The following is a 14,755-nucleotide window of genomic DNA, read 5'->3' on the forward strand; positions in this document are numbered from 1 at the left end:
CATGAAAAATATGATCCATGTAGAATTGTGGTTAAAGTTCATGCTTTTGATCATCATTTGTATCATCTAAGTTGAAAATGGAAGTTGTAGTTCACATGCAAGTGCAATTCATAGAAGCATGGGTGTTGGATGCATGAAATTGAAGTATTGATGATGGGTTTGATATGAATCATGTTTGTATGTAAGTAATTCATGGAAATTAAGCTTCATATTGTTGTAATCTAGCGTTTGTATCATGTTAGAAGGTTTGCATGTGAAGTATAAGTCGTGGTATGCAAGTTATTTGAGTTTGAATGCAAGTTTGAGCCTCAAGAATAGTTCTGGAAAACCTAGAATTTGGCATGTCCGCTCAAGCGGGGAAAGAGCCGCTCGAGCGTGAAATGCAAGCTCCCAGCAGTTTTCCAGTCAGTGATGTGCGCTCAAGCGGGGACATTCACGCTCGAGCGGGGAACTATGTAGAGTGACTTTCAGCTCAAGCGTCCAAATTCACGCTCGAGCGTAAAAATGAGGCAACCAGTACTTTTGCAAACCATGAGGGTCCGCTCGAGCGGCGGAACCCACGCTCGAGTGGGGACCCCTGTTTCAAAAATTTTGTAAAAGTGTTATGTGCTTCATTTTCCGTTCTCTTTCACTTCTAAGTACTCTTAGGCATGCATTGAACATTATGAATGAATTAAAAGAGTAAGAAAGAAGCCTAAGAGGGATGTATGAATTAAGAACAAACTAAATTGATTGTGACCCATATGTGTTATATAATGTGTAGGGTCGAGCTCTAGGGCAAATCCGCCAGCAGAACACTATGAGTAATATCTTAATAAAGATATTTTGAAGTATGTTATTTGTCCAATTGCTTATTTCCCTATAAGTCTTACAAGTTTGTTAATTTGAATTGTGGACAAATGTTCCGTATGACATGAATGAATGGGCCAAAGGCCGTATGACATAAATGAATGGGCCAAAGGGCGTATGACATGAATGAATGGGCCAAAGGGCGTATGACATGAATGAATAAGCCAAAGGCCGTATGACTAGAATGAATGGGCCAAAGGCCGTATGACATGAATGAATGGGCTAAAGGCCGTACGACATGAATGAATGGGCCAAAGGCCGTATGACTAGAATGAATGGGCCAAAGGCCGTATGACATGAATGAATGGGCCAAAGGCCGTATGACATGAATGAATGGGCCAAAGGCCGTATGACTTGAATGAATGGGCCAAAGTCCATATGACACAAATGATAGTTTGACATGAATGATAGTCTGACATATGAATGATTGGGCCAAAGGCCGTCTGACACGAATGATAGTCTGATATGAACGATAATTTGATATGAACGATTTGGCCAAAGGCCGTCAGATACGAACGATTGGGCCCAAGGCTGTTTGATGTGTTTGGAACCGCAGTCACTTGACATATATATATATACTAGATAGAGATATGAATTGGGCCCAAGGCCGTCTGATGTATGTTGTTCTAAATACTGGTCATGTATCTTCTTTATTTAATATTATTCACTGGGCTTTCGCTCACGCTCATTCATGTCTTTATAGGTGAGCCAAGGGACGTCCAAACCCAACCTCGGTGAAATATGTGAGAAACAGTCAAGGTTTTGAAGAGTCAGCCCATACGTCTCACGCACGAGACTTGTTTTCGCCCCTTTGCTATTTTGTTATATTTTGTCATGTTGGCGAGAACTTTGGATTATGATTGTATGTGGTTTTGATTGGCTGACCATGACTTGAATGATCCTACTATGTAAAGTTTATATGTTAACTTTCCTTGATGTGAGTTATGAATGTATGTTAGTAAAATGTTATGACGTGCCATGTAAGCACAGCTCTATAGACAAAAGTTCAAAATTGCTTCCGTTTGGCCCCCTTTACTCTGACGAGTTATGTCTTGTTTGGTTTGAGGCTGTAGGTAATCCCTTTATTACTAGCCGATTATGTCCTTAACCCATAGGGGTGGGTTTGGGCCATGACATCAGGCAACAAGCCTTTGATCAGATTGTTAGAGAGATTTAAAGAAATTAAACCTGGGGATAGATCCCATGACCAATTAGGAACAACATTTGAAATTCCATTACTTGAGATATCAAGCTCAGAGAGGTTATTTTGCGTTTGAAGCCATTTTGGAAAATGAGGCCCCAACTTACAAGATGACAACATTATAGTATCAAGTTGGAAAGGAGGAACCCAATCAGAACTGAAGTTAAAAGTTAATGAGTTTGAAGAAAATAACAAATACTTCAAACTGGAGAGATTAGAAAAGTGAGTCTCAGAGACTATGCCTTTTAACGAATTGGAAGCGACACTGAAAAACTCAAGCTTGGAAAGTTTTCCAATATTTCTGTGCATGGTCCCATTCAATTGATTGTGTCCAAGCTCTAACTCCGTCAATGATGGAAACATTGAAAGGTCAGGTAGTGACCCTATAATTTGGTTTCCATATAACCGAAGATAAACAAGACTACGAAGTTGTCCAAAAGTTTCTGGGATGGACCCACTTAATTGATTATAGCCAACAGACAATTCTCTTAAGGAAGAAAATCTTGTAAAATCAGGCAATGGACCACTAAGTCGATTGTCATCCACAAGCAAAGCCTGCAGTGAGTCCTCTACCCCAGACAACTTTTGAAGGAACTGATGAAATTCTTCAGTTAAATTGTTTCCAGACAGATGTAAAGATTGCAAAAGAGTTAAATTTGCAAAGGATTTTGGAAGGGCACCTTCAACATGATTGCAACCAAGACTGATATTTGTGAGGGAAATCATGCCTTCAAAAGAATAAGGAATCAGACCTTTTAACTGGTTACCAAAAAGGTCTACATCGATAAGGCTACTACTAAAGTTGAACAACCAACTGTATATTGAAGAAGAGAGATAATTGCCAGATAGATCAAGTACAGAAAGAGACATGGAAAAATTCAAAGGAAGTGAGGGATGAGTGATGTCAGGAAGTCTACAATCCCTTAAACTTAACTCTTTTAGGAGAGGAAGATTATTGATAGATTGAATCCAGTCGACTGCTTTACTGAGGTTAACAGAACTAAGGTCCAAGTGACTTAATAAAGAAAGATGAGAAAGCAGCTCAAGATTTTCGCACTTAAGATTAGAATTGTAGCCAAGATTAAGATACTGTAAGTTAGAAAGGTTGCTTAACTTTGTGATGTGGCAATGTGTTGGCTTTTTGGCTTTTCGAAGGGTATTTTTGTGAATGTGAGCGTGCCAGCAAGGATCAATCAGTCCTTACAGAAATTGTGATTGCCAACCAATTATCAGACGATTGTGTTTTAGTTCTTTTCAGCCTCAATGAAGAGGACTTTTACTGGTGGCTTGACTTAGGAGAAATTAATAAAAACAACAGTAATATGAAGAACAATTGAAGTATTTCATAAAAATGAACACTTACAATGGTCCGAACTCAGCCTCGGAGAGGTTTACAACAGCAATCTACTTGAATCTACTTGAAGCTACTCCTATGAATCGAAGTGCAGTGCGGGTATTTAAAGTGCAGGTATTTAAAGAACAGGTATTTAAAGACTGGAAATGTAAAAGACTGGAAAAAAAAATATATGAAGTAAATGACTGATTTGTATGATCTGAGTCCGTCCCTTTTTTCTAGGGGCTGCCCTGCTATTTATACTCGTCAGTGATGACCTTCGAACTGCACTTCGAACCGTCGAACTGCTCCTCCATGATCGCTGATCATGCTTCCTTACAAGTAGCTCCATTACGCCATTACTGGCAGTTGAGCTTCCCTCTTGTACTTGAATTTGAATATGAGTAACCGTTGAAGACATGTCATCTTGCATCCCGTTATTGATCTAGTGTTACTCAGATCATGTGAGGACCAATATTTATTGCCACGTGTACGATCAGGATTAAAGGCTTGAATAACCTTCCTTTATTACCCTTACTCTGCCACGTGTCGAACTGTAACTGGCTTTTACAAAATATGTAGCCAACATTACCCCCCGCACTAATATACCCAATACTTGGTGATATTAGTGGATTGCAGTTTTCCCGCGCCTCTAGAACGTGTATGGAGTCCAAATTCTGGAAACACAACCGTCATCCATTTGGTGATCATTTACATTAACTCGCCGAACATCCCAATACCTTAGTATTCGAACAGGCTATGGCTGCATCAACTTCCCTTACTACTGATCAAGCATATGAAGAGCCTTTGAGTGATGTTATTCCCCCTCGAAAGAACCTCCACGCATTCATTAGCCACCTTTACCCGCCCTTCTCTATTCAGGTAATGGAGGCTTTTGCAGATTATAAACCTTTGGACTACGAACACATTGCCTTTAATCCCTTGGTTTACAAACTTACAGATACAAAGAGTTCTTCCCCTAAGCTCCCTTTGTATTTTGACCGAACTACTCTCAAGCCTTTGCTTCGACAAGTTGCAAATATGGACTTAGGAAACTCTTCTTCACAGACCTCTGCATGGGATGAAACTACAACCTCTTCATCCTCTGGGGCTTCTGGCTGGACAAGCTGGTCAACTTCTGAGACTTATGATTTAAGGGAGCGAATCAATCACCATTTTGTTGAGTTCACTGACCCCTTGGAGTTTCCCTCCTACGCCCGAAGCTCAGTGGTCTACCCTTACGTGCCCATTGACCTTCGACGTAGCTTGGAAGAGACTCTGCTTGTGGCTTGGTATACTTCTTCCATGCCTACAAAGATAATGCACCCTGCCCAGCGTCCAGAAGAAGCACAAGGGTACACCCCTTCATTTTTAGCCAAGAAAGCGAAGATTTGTTCTTCTGATTGGCTTGATTACATTAATGCCTTTGTTCCTCCTGCTCCCGTGCCATCTCCCATGATAGAGGCATCCACACCCTCTTCTGCATCTTCTGAGATAGAAACATCTACTCCCTCCCCTTTGTCTTCTGAAGCAGAGCCATCTACTCTCTTCCCATCTTCCGAAACAAGATCTCCTTCTCCTTCTCCTTCTCCCATTCTTTCCTGGACAGAGAAACTAAGACTTGCCCTTCCAATGGACAAATTTTTTCCACCTTACCAACCTCCGTCACCCCCTTCTCCAGCCGAGCGAAAGCAAGCTCAACTTTTGCTCGCGGCTTTCTCCCACCTGCCCTTCAATGTTCTTGAGGATGACATTCCTCTTAAGAACTTTCAATGGGCTTGTGATGTCTTGACTAGAGGTCATGTCCTCAACCCTATTGCTCAGGCAGAGCTTCATTTGTTTTTGGACCAACTCCCAGTGCTCCTCTACTGGCATCGGAATTCTAAGATCACCATCCAAAATCTGGATCAACTTTTATCTCTCCGAATTCATGCCCAGTATGAAGCAGAGAATTTTATCGAAGAGTTCGATGACTTCAGGAATAAAGATTCTGCGTACTGGGATGATTTGGTTATAGATGAATTGGAACAAAAATCGAGGGAAGAGGCTTTCGAAACAAAGGCTGAAGAACTCTATTATGAAGTGAGAGCTCATCAGCTTATGCAATCAACTTTAGAAGAGATAGAAGAAATAATAAAGAAAGAACAGAAATTTATTGACCATTGCTGGACAAAATTTCATGACCTTGTTATTTATTCTATTCCTTATTTTTATGAGCTTGAATTTGTACCCAGATAGGGTTACTTAATGTAATCATCTTGGCTTTAATATAAACAAAGTCTTTCTGTACTTAACACTGTTTGACTCTGTTTCCTTTCATCTCTAAAAGCTAACTCATAACTTCGAATTGAACAATCTCATCCTTCGAGTCAATTGTTTAACGAAATACTAAAAGAACCAACATGTCTTATTCCAATTTGTGGAATAAAATTGACAATTCTGGTCGATATCGTCTGGAACTAATTGCTTTAAATTTTAGCAATATTACCCCTCAAAACAATTATAACCAACATATGGTCATGGTTAAAATAATCAATCAATTTCAAATTGACCAGTTTTTTCTTCGAAGAGTAATATGAATAAAAAAACCAACAATTGGTTTTGATGCTTTGAACAGTGTTTCTCATACTCAGAGAATATTAGGGTTTGCTCCGAAGGTCGTTAAACAGGTCTTTAAACCCTTTGAAATAGACCAATAATCAAGCAATTTAGCACCTTTACGCATATAATAGGCTTCGAAGCCGGCTTATGTATTTCGAAGCCGTTGTTATTTGATTTTTTGGCGCCAACATCTTGTCTTCGAAGCCAAATATTTCATTTCGAAGCTGGCCCCAATTCCGAAATAAGCTTTTCCCTCCAAAACTATCAATATTGGAAGAGATTCCTCGCATTCGTACTTTTAGTACTTAACGACTCACGGGGTATAATTTCGGACACAAAGATTTTAAAACCCTCTCGTTTCGTGTTCCGAAATCTCTTGCCTTTTACAAACCCTTCTCTCTACTGGTTCCTCTTTGCTTTGGTCTTCATCTTCTGAAGAGTGTATCATCAATGGCTTCTTCTTCACAAAAGGTGCCAGCCCCAGAGCGCGTAGGCTCATCTTTAGCTTTAAAGAGGCTTATTGGCGCAGAATGTGAGAAGTACAAGGCTGGAGAGAAAAGCGCTATCGATGGGCGTATCTTCGTCCCTCGTCATCATGAGCAGCAGAACTACGTGCTCGGACCAATTTTCAAGGAAGTCCTTACTGAGCTCCCAACCTTTTATCCGCGTCTGGTGGACCAACGTCTCCTTTATGAAGATGGCCTTGACTGGAAGAACTGGAAAAGCAATCATCCTCATCGATGCTGGCCCACGATAAGACCGGAATGGCAAGAATGGTATGATCGGATCATTCCTGCTAAGACACTGGATCTCCAAGAGCTCTGCCTCCTCGATGCCCTTCGACTATCTAGGGTAACTATCTCCGAGGACCCTTTCCTAGTTCCTACTGCTTTGTGCTTTTGGAACCCCGTCTTCAATTTCTTTCAATTCAGATGTGGGATGATGGCCCCCACTGTTCTTGATATTTGCCATCTATTAGGAGTATCTCCCATTGGTACCCCCATCACACCAGATTTTCCTGACTTAGCAGTCCCTTTCTCCCTCCCCTCTCTTAATTCATCTTACAGTGATTTTGTTAGAGCTGAGAACAAAAGAGTGGGTCCAGTAACTGATAGGGAATTCTTTTCCTTTTTATTATATTGGCTTTGCAAATTTCTATTCTGCACCTCCTCCCAAAGAATCATGCCTGAATTTGCTCCTCTTGCCAAAGCCTTGGTTTTGCAGAAAAGAGTGGCCTTAGCCCCATACATTCTGGGTCATGTATATAGAGTTTGTTCCCTCTTTTGTGAGAAACCTTTAGATGCTAGTCAAGGGGGACCATTTTGGATCCTTCAGCTTTGGCTCTTTGCCTATTTTACTGAACTACAATCCAAATGCCTTAAATTTTCTGGGCTACACTCTCTCACTCATGGCATAAAACTAGCCAATGCTTCACTTTATCCAGCTACTTTTGCCTTTTATTTCTCCTTCTTTCATCAACTACCAGCTGCTCTTCCTGATCACCGTTTCCGTCCCTTCGAAGCTAGCATAGGTCCAGCTTGGTTGAATCACCTCCTTAGTGGCAGGCTCTGTGCCTTGCCTATTCACAAAGATATGTGGGCTTCCCTACTGATCCCTAGAGAACTGTTTATTGGGACCACCAACCCCAGAGCCTATAAATGCATAGCTGAGCCTTATTGTCCTGCTCAATTTGCTAGACGATTTGGCCTCACACAAGGAGTTCCAATACCTCTCTGCAGCAACACCAACCTAACTCTGACCAAGAGAGATTTGAAGGTTCGAAAGTCAAGGCTAGAAGAGGCAACCTTCAAGTTTATGGATGATCTGGCCACTTTTGAGTATATCCCTTTCATACCTCACGGCTCCTTTTTGAAGAGATATCAGAGTTGGTGGGTAAGTAATATGGAAGTTTATTTAGTTGAAGGTAATCAGAAACAAAAGAAGCAGAGACTGCTTGAGCCTGGGAAGAAAACAATTAAGGTGCAAGAAGAAGAAAAAGAAGATGCAAAAGATCAAGAGCATGAGTCACCCTTGATGAGGAGAAAAAGGGCGATTGATTTGCCCCAAGAAGAGACAACCATTAGGAAAGTAGAGGAGGAGATTATTTTTAAGGAATCCGAACCTCAGGCTGAAGGAGCTGAGAAAACAATTAAGGGGCAGACAAAGCCAATTCAAAGAAAAAAGAGAAGAAAGATTACTGTCTCTTCTTCTGAGTTTGATATCTCCCCTTCCAACTTTGATGAGGATTCTGATTCGGAGACAATTGCCCAAGCCATAGGAAAGAGAAGGAAAATGACTGCTTCAACTACTGCCTTGGTTGAAGATCCCCTTCATGAGGCAGCCGCCACGGCCGTGGAACAAGAACATTCCAAAGCCATAGTCGTCTTTGAAAGGGCTGAGAAAAGACGGCAACAACAAATTTTAAGAGAGAGAGCTGCTGCTGCCGATGCATTGCAAAGGGAACTAGCCAGAAAACAATGGTCTGCTGGACACTATTCTCTCCGCAGTTCTCCCATCAGTACCAGTGCCTCTAGAACAAGTAATTTCTTTCATACCTCTGCTGTTTTTTACTTTGTCGGCTTGTGGTATTGAAGTTTAACATTGTTCTGCATTTCTTCCTTTTGCAGCGACAACTACGGCACTCACCTTTCCAATAAGGCCTTCCTCAATTTCGGTTGAGGTTGATCAAATGCAGAATGTCAGGGTTGTTCGAGTCGTACTTCCACTTCCAAAGCCTATATTTGACGTACCTTCCTTAAGTCCCAGTATCCCTGCATCTCCTTTTCTTGGATTAAAGCCATACCTCCCTTTTTTGGCTCGTGACCTACCTCAGTCTACTTTTCCTTCGAGCCTTGCTCTTTTTCCATCCTTTACAGAAACTCCAACTGCTGCTCCATTCCCAGTGGCAGTTGATTCTTTCACAGAGAACACTGGTAGCTCTTCAATTCATGGCTCATCACCAATGCCCACTTCCAGCCCCTCTTCACTTGATTTGCTGGTGGCCAAGACCATAGAGGCTGCCAAAGATGCTCCATCCGTTTCTCCCATCCCCATGCAGCCTTTTGTGTCTTCCACCACAACACTCTCTATGCCCTTCATGTCAAGGGACGAGGTAGACATCTTTGAAGGAAGACTAGCTAGTCTCTTTGACATACCTTCTACCTCTCCCACCTCTACTGCTGAAGCTGAGCCATTAGCCTTGGCTGACTCCCTACTGGAAATCTTCAAGAATTCTCCGTCCTCCAGCAACAAGCCTTTTGCACCTTCAGTAGATTTGGACACATGCTTGCAACTGCTGACTTCTTTTTCAAGGATCCCCTTCGAGGCTCTACAAAGGCCTATCATCAGGAATGGGTTCCTTCAATGCTGTAATATTGCTGAGCGGTCTGCCATGAGTGTCTCAAGTCATCTATCACAGGCTGCAGCTACTATTGATTTTTATCTCAACATTTGCCATGCTGCTAAGACTGCGGATGAGAAGCTGGCTAAGGACCAGAGTTTTGTTTCTCAAGTGCATACTGAAGTATCAACTCTGAAAGAACAACACTCTTTTGCCTCCCACTTTCGAGTCCAACTTCTGGAGAAGAAAGCTCAGCTTGAAGAGGAGTTAGCCGCAGTAAACCAAGCCTTGGTTCGAACTGATAAGAAACTGCACATCACCAATCAAGGGCTGGCTGATCGAAAAGAAAACATGGCTGCTGCTATTCAATTATTTCCTTCCCTTAGCAATAGGAAAGCTATTGTACAAAAACAATTAAAGCATTGTAATGATTTTTGGGCCAATTTGTGGCACAATGTACTTGATTCTTTATGAAAGCACAATATTTTGTATATCATTTGAGCAAGCTTATGTTTTTGCATATGGTATTCACTCTATCCCTTGTGTTTCCCAAATGGTTGGAAAATAAGGTTTTAAATATCTGCCATTAATCTTTTTGGGATGTACATAACCATTCAAATTTCTTAAATGGTATGCTCCAAAAGGCAGAACCCTATGAATTTGATATGGTCCTTCCCAGTTAGGTGACCATTTGCCAAACTTATGGCTTTTAATCCCAATTGGGAGTATTGTCTTCCATACCAAATCACCTTCATCAAAGCCAATGTGTTTGACTTTCTTATTATAATTCTTGGCTGCTTTCTTCTTTTGGAAAAGAATGCTATTTAATGCCAAAATTCTGGCTTCATCTATGCCTTCTAATTCTAAGCACATACTTTGATGGTATTGCTCAGGATTCAATTGATCTTGACATCTTACTCTCAAAGATTTAACATTAATCTCTACTGGTAAGACTGCATCATGTCCATACACCAAGGCATAGGGAGTGACTCCTGTGCTTGACCTCGGTGAGGTTCTATATGCCCACAGAACATCCAATAATAGGTTATGCCAGTCCCTGGGATTGCCATCCACAACCTTTTGTATTCCTTTTTTCAAGGACTTATTGGATGACTCAGCTTGACCATTAGCTTGTGCATAATAGGGTGTGGAATTAACAAGGCTAATTCCAAATTCTGCCACAAAAGCCTTCACCATCTTCCCATCAAACACAGTTCCATTATCAACTGTTATGGTTTGCGGGATGCCAAATCTATGGATCAAATCTTTAATAAAACCAATAACCACTGTTTGGTCTATAGCCTTGTATGGCTTAGCTTCGACCCATTTAGTGAAGTAGTCAGTGGCCACTAGAATGAAACAATGATGTTTCGAAGAAGGTGGGTGTATTTTTCCCATCATATCCATGGCCCACCCTCTGAATGGCCAAGGCTTCACTACTGCGTGCAGGTCAGTTATGGGCACGTGCCTTATTGTGCCATGCTTTTGACATGCCTGACACCCCCTTGCATATTCTATGCAGTCTTTAAGGATGGTTGGCCAATAATAGGAATGCCTTCGAAGCAACCACCTCATTTTTACACCAGGTTGATGAGCACCACAGATGCCTTCGTGAACCTCAGCCATGGCTGTTAATACTTCTTTCGGGCCTAGACATTCTAACAATAAGCCATCTCCCCCCCTTTTGTAGAGAGCATTACCATATATCATATATTGCATAGACTGCAATTTAACTTTTCTACTGGCCTTCGAAGATGGACCAGCCAAGTACTGCATTATTGGATGCCTCCAATCTTGTTCTTGTAAGTCATTATGATTGACTTCCAAGATTACATTCCTTTTATTCAAAGGTTGTATTAATCTCTGATATGTTGTTTGGCTTATGTCCCTTTGGGTATTATCCCTTCTCTTGAAGTTCGAAGCCTTTTGAGCCACATCATTGGCTCTATTGTTCAAGAATCTTGGAACATGGGTTACATTTGCTATTTGAAACTGAGAAAGCAAATGTAATGCAACAACATAATATGGCAGGATACTTATGCTTTGACACTTGAAAATTCCTTTCACTTGGTTAACCACCGATTGAGAATCTCCAAATATATCAACTGCATGTACTTGTAATCCAATAAGAATCTCTAGTCCCATAATTAAGGCTTCATATTCAGCCTGGTTATTTGAACAAGTAGCTTCATCCACTCTAAAACCATGGGTAGTTTCTGTTCCCTGTGGAGACTTGATTACAATACCAATTCCAATTAACCCATTCGCTTTCGACCCATCGAACCACATTTGCCATGGCTCAATACTGGTCATACCAAGTTCCATTATCTCCTGGCTCTCTGTTTGAGATGGATGATCTGCCAAGAAATTGGCTAAAACCTGCCCTTTTACTGCCCTTTGAGGGACATATTCTAGATGAAATTCTGATAAGGCAAGTATCCATTTGCCAATTCTTCCCCTCAACATTGGTCTAGATAACATATATTTAACCAAATCTATGGTTGCAATTACCAAGACAGTTGTAGGCAAAAGATAATATCTTAATTTTATTGCAGCAAAATACAAAGCAAGACACAACTTTTCAACAGCTGAATATTTACATTCACAAGAATTTAAAAACCTACTAAGGTAATAAATAGCTTGCTCCTTGCCTCCTTCATTGTCTTGGGCTAAGAAAGCTCCCAATGAATCCTCTACTGCGGCTATGTACAACTTCAAGGGTTTGTTCCCTTTTGGTGGCATCAGCACTGGAGGGTTAGCCAAGTAGGCCTTGATACCTTCGAAAGCAATTTGATGCTCTGCTGTCCACACAAATTCCTCTTCATCTTTCAGCCTTAACAAGGAAGAAAATACTTTAGTTTTCCCTGCAGTGTTAGAAATGAACCTTCGAAGAAAGTTAACCTGCCCAAGGAACCTTTGTAATTCTTTCTTACTTGATGGGGGTTTGGCTTCAATGATTGCTTTGGCTTTATTCTGATCAATCTGTATTCCTTTCTTGTGAACAACATAGCCCAAGAAATTTCCAGATGATACACCAAAAGCACATTTAAGAGGATTGAGCTTTAACTTGAACTTCTTCATCTTTTCAAAAGCTGCTTCTAAGTGAAACAGGTGCTCTTCCATGGATTGGGATTTAACCACAATATCATCAATATAACATTCCAAATATCCTCCAATAAGATCATGAAAGATAGTGTTCATGGCTCTTTGATATGTAGCTCCAGCATTCTTTAGACCAAATGGCATTTTAACCCATTCAAAGGTGCCAATATTCCCAGGACATCTGAATGCTGTCTTGTGGATATCTTCCTCTGCAATGCAGATTTGGTTATAGCCGGAATGCCCATCCATCATTGACAAAACTTGGTGACCTGCTGAACTGTCCACCAGCAAGTCCACTATAGGCATAGGGTACTCATCTTTGGGAGTTGCCAGATTTAAATTTCTGAAATCGATACATACTCTCATTTTGCCATTCTTCTTGACTACAGGCACAATATTAGATAGCCACTCGACATACCTGGCTGTTCTAATAAAACCTGCCTTGAGGAGTCTAAGGATCTCTTCCTTGACCTTCTGAATTACTTCTGGACTCATCCTTCTTGGTTTCTGCTTATATGGCTTGAAGTTAGGCTTCATAGGGAGCCTATGTTCCACTAATGACCTGTCCAATCCTGGTAGTTCATTATAAGACCATGCAAAGCAATCTTTGTATTTCTTCAGAACAACCAAAAGCTGGTTTCTGTCCAGAGCATTCAAACAAGCACTTACATAAGTGGGCTGTTGTACAGAACCTTCCCCTAGATTTACTTCTTCTAAAGGGTCTTGTGCATGAGAACTCCCTCTGGTTTCTGCTACCTTTGAAGTGATCTTCAAGCTTGGTTCTGCCCCCAGGTTCTTCAATTCAATATCTCTGTCCTCCTCCTCATAGACAAATCTGTCCACAAGGCTTCCTCTTCCTGTATCTCCTGGACTTTTGTTTCAATGTCCAAGGCACAGTACTTACCAAGAGTCAAGACTCTAGCCTGTTGCTGCTGCTGTTTGCAGCCAATTATCATGGCCTCTCTCTCTTGCTCCTGAACTTTCTGGACTATTGCTTTTATATCCAATGCTGAAAATTTAATCAAAGCCAAGGACTTGGCTTCTTGTGGTTCCTCTCTTTGCCTATAACCAGGCATCATTGTCATCTCTAAGGACAACCTCTTCATCAGCACTTTTTTGGACTAAGTGCTTCAAGTGTGCCACTTCCTCATCAGCCGTCACTTCGGCTGAACTGTTATCTTTCATCAGTATACTGAGCGGTGTCACTTCCTCAATATACAATTTAGCCTCCGCAAAGTCTCCACAGGCTATGAAAGGTTGAGGATCTGCATCGATTTCCTCTGTCTCTCCATTGCCTAAAGCCATCATGATTTTCTGATGTAAAGAAGAAGGCACACATTTGTTAGTGTGGATCCAGTCCCTTCCAAGCAAAGCATTATATTTAGCATTACTGTCGATTACGAAGAATGCTGTCATACAATCCCTGGTTCCCACACTTAAATTAATGGGTAGAATCCCCTGAGCCATTTGCTTATCTCCAGCAAAACCAGCAATGGTTGTGCTGGTTGGTATCAACCTGGGATTCTTTTTTCCTAGTTTCTTCAAAGAAGATTTCGGGAGTAGGTTTACTGCTGCCCCATTGTCTATCAGGACTCGGTTCAGCTGTATCCCATCAAAGAAAGCCTTGATGTACAAAGGCCTGACGTGCTGCGTCATCGAATCCGAGGGGTACTCAAATGGATACGATAGATTGATGCTTACCACTTCCTCACTTTCATATTCATCTTCCATCGGGGTAACCATTTCGAAATTATCTTGCACCATACTTGCTTGCGAGTCTTCACTAGAGATCTGAACTGGATCAGCTTCCTGCCCTTCTTGATTTTCATCTCCAGCTTGGAATTCCTGTGGTAGTATGTGTACCATGTTCACTGATACTGGGGGAAACGAGCCAAACTAGATGGCTGGCTGTACTTGTTCCCCCTCTTGGTTACTTTGGTTGACTTCCTCAGAAACATCCTGCATGATGCATTCTGGTATTTCATTGCTAACTGATCCCTTCGAAGGATCTTTCTCAACTGGCTCTTCAGTCAGAAACGTTTGCTCAGCCATGAAGGCTTCGAACATCTCTTCCTCCACGACCTCTTTCTTCTGGCTTATGCTAATCTCTTCTTCGGTCTCGCTATCTGTCTCCATCAGAGCTTTCTCCAACCCTACCAAACTAGCCTTCTCTCTGGTTTTCAGTTCAGAATGAACCTTGACCAACTGTTCTCGGCTGCAGACCACTTTGCTCTGTGGAACTGGCTTTGGAGCATAGTCTGACTTTGGGTTCTTCCTTCCTTCCGTTTTGACTGGTGAAGAATTTCCTCCACTTTCCTTCAGATCTTTC

Source organism: Camellia sinensis, chromosome 1 (assembly GCF_055761805.1).
Source record: "Camellia sinensis isolate YWXY chromosome 1, ASM5576180v1, whole genome shotgun sequence".
Lineage (NCBI taxonomy): Eukaryota > Viridiplantae > Streptophyta > Magnoliopsida > Ericales > Theaceae > Camellia > Camellia sinensis.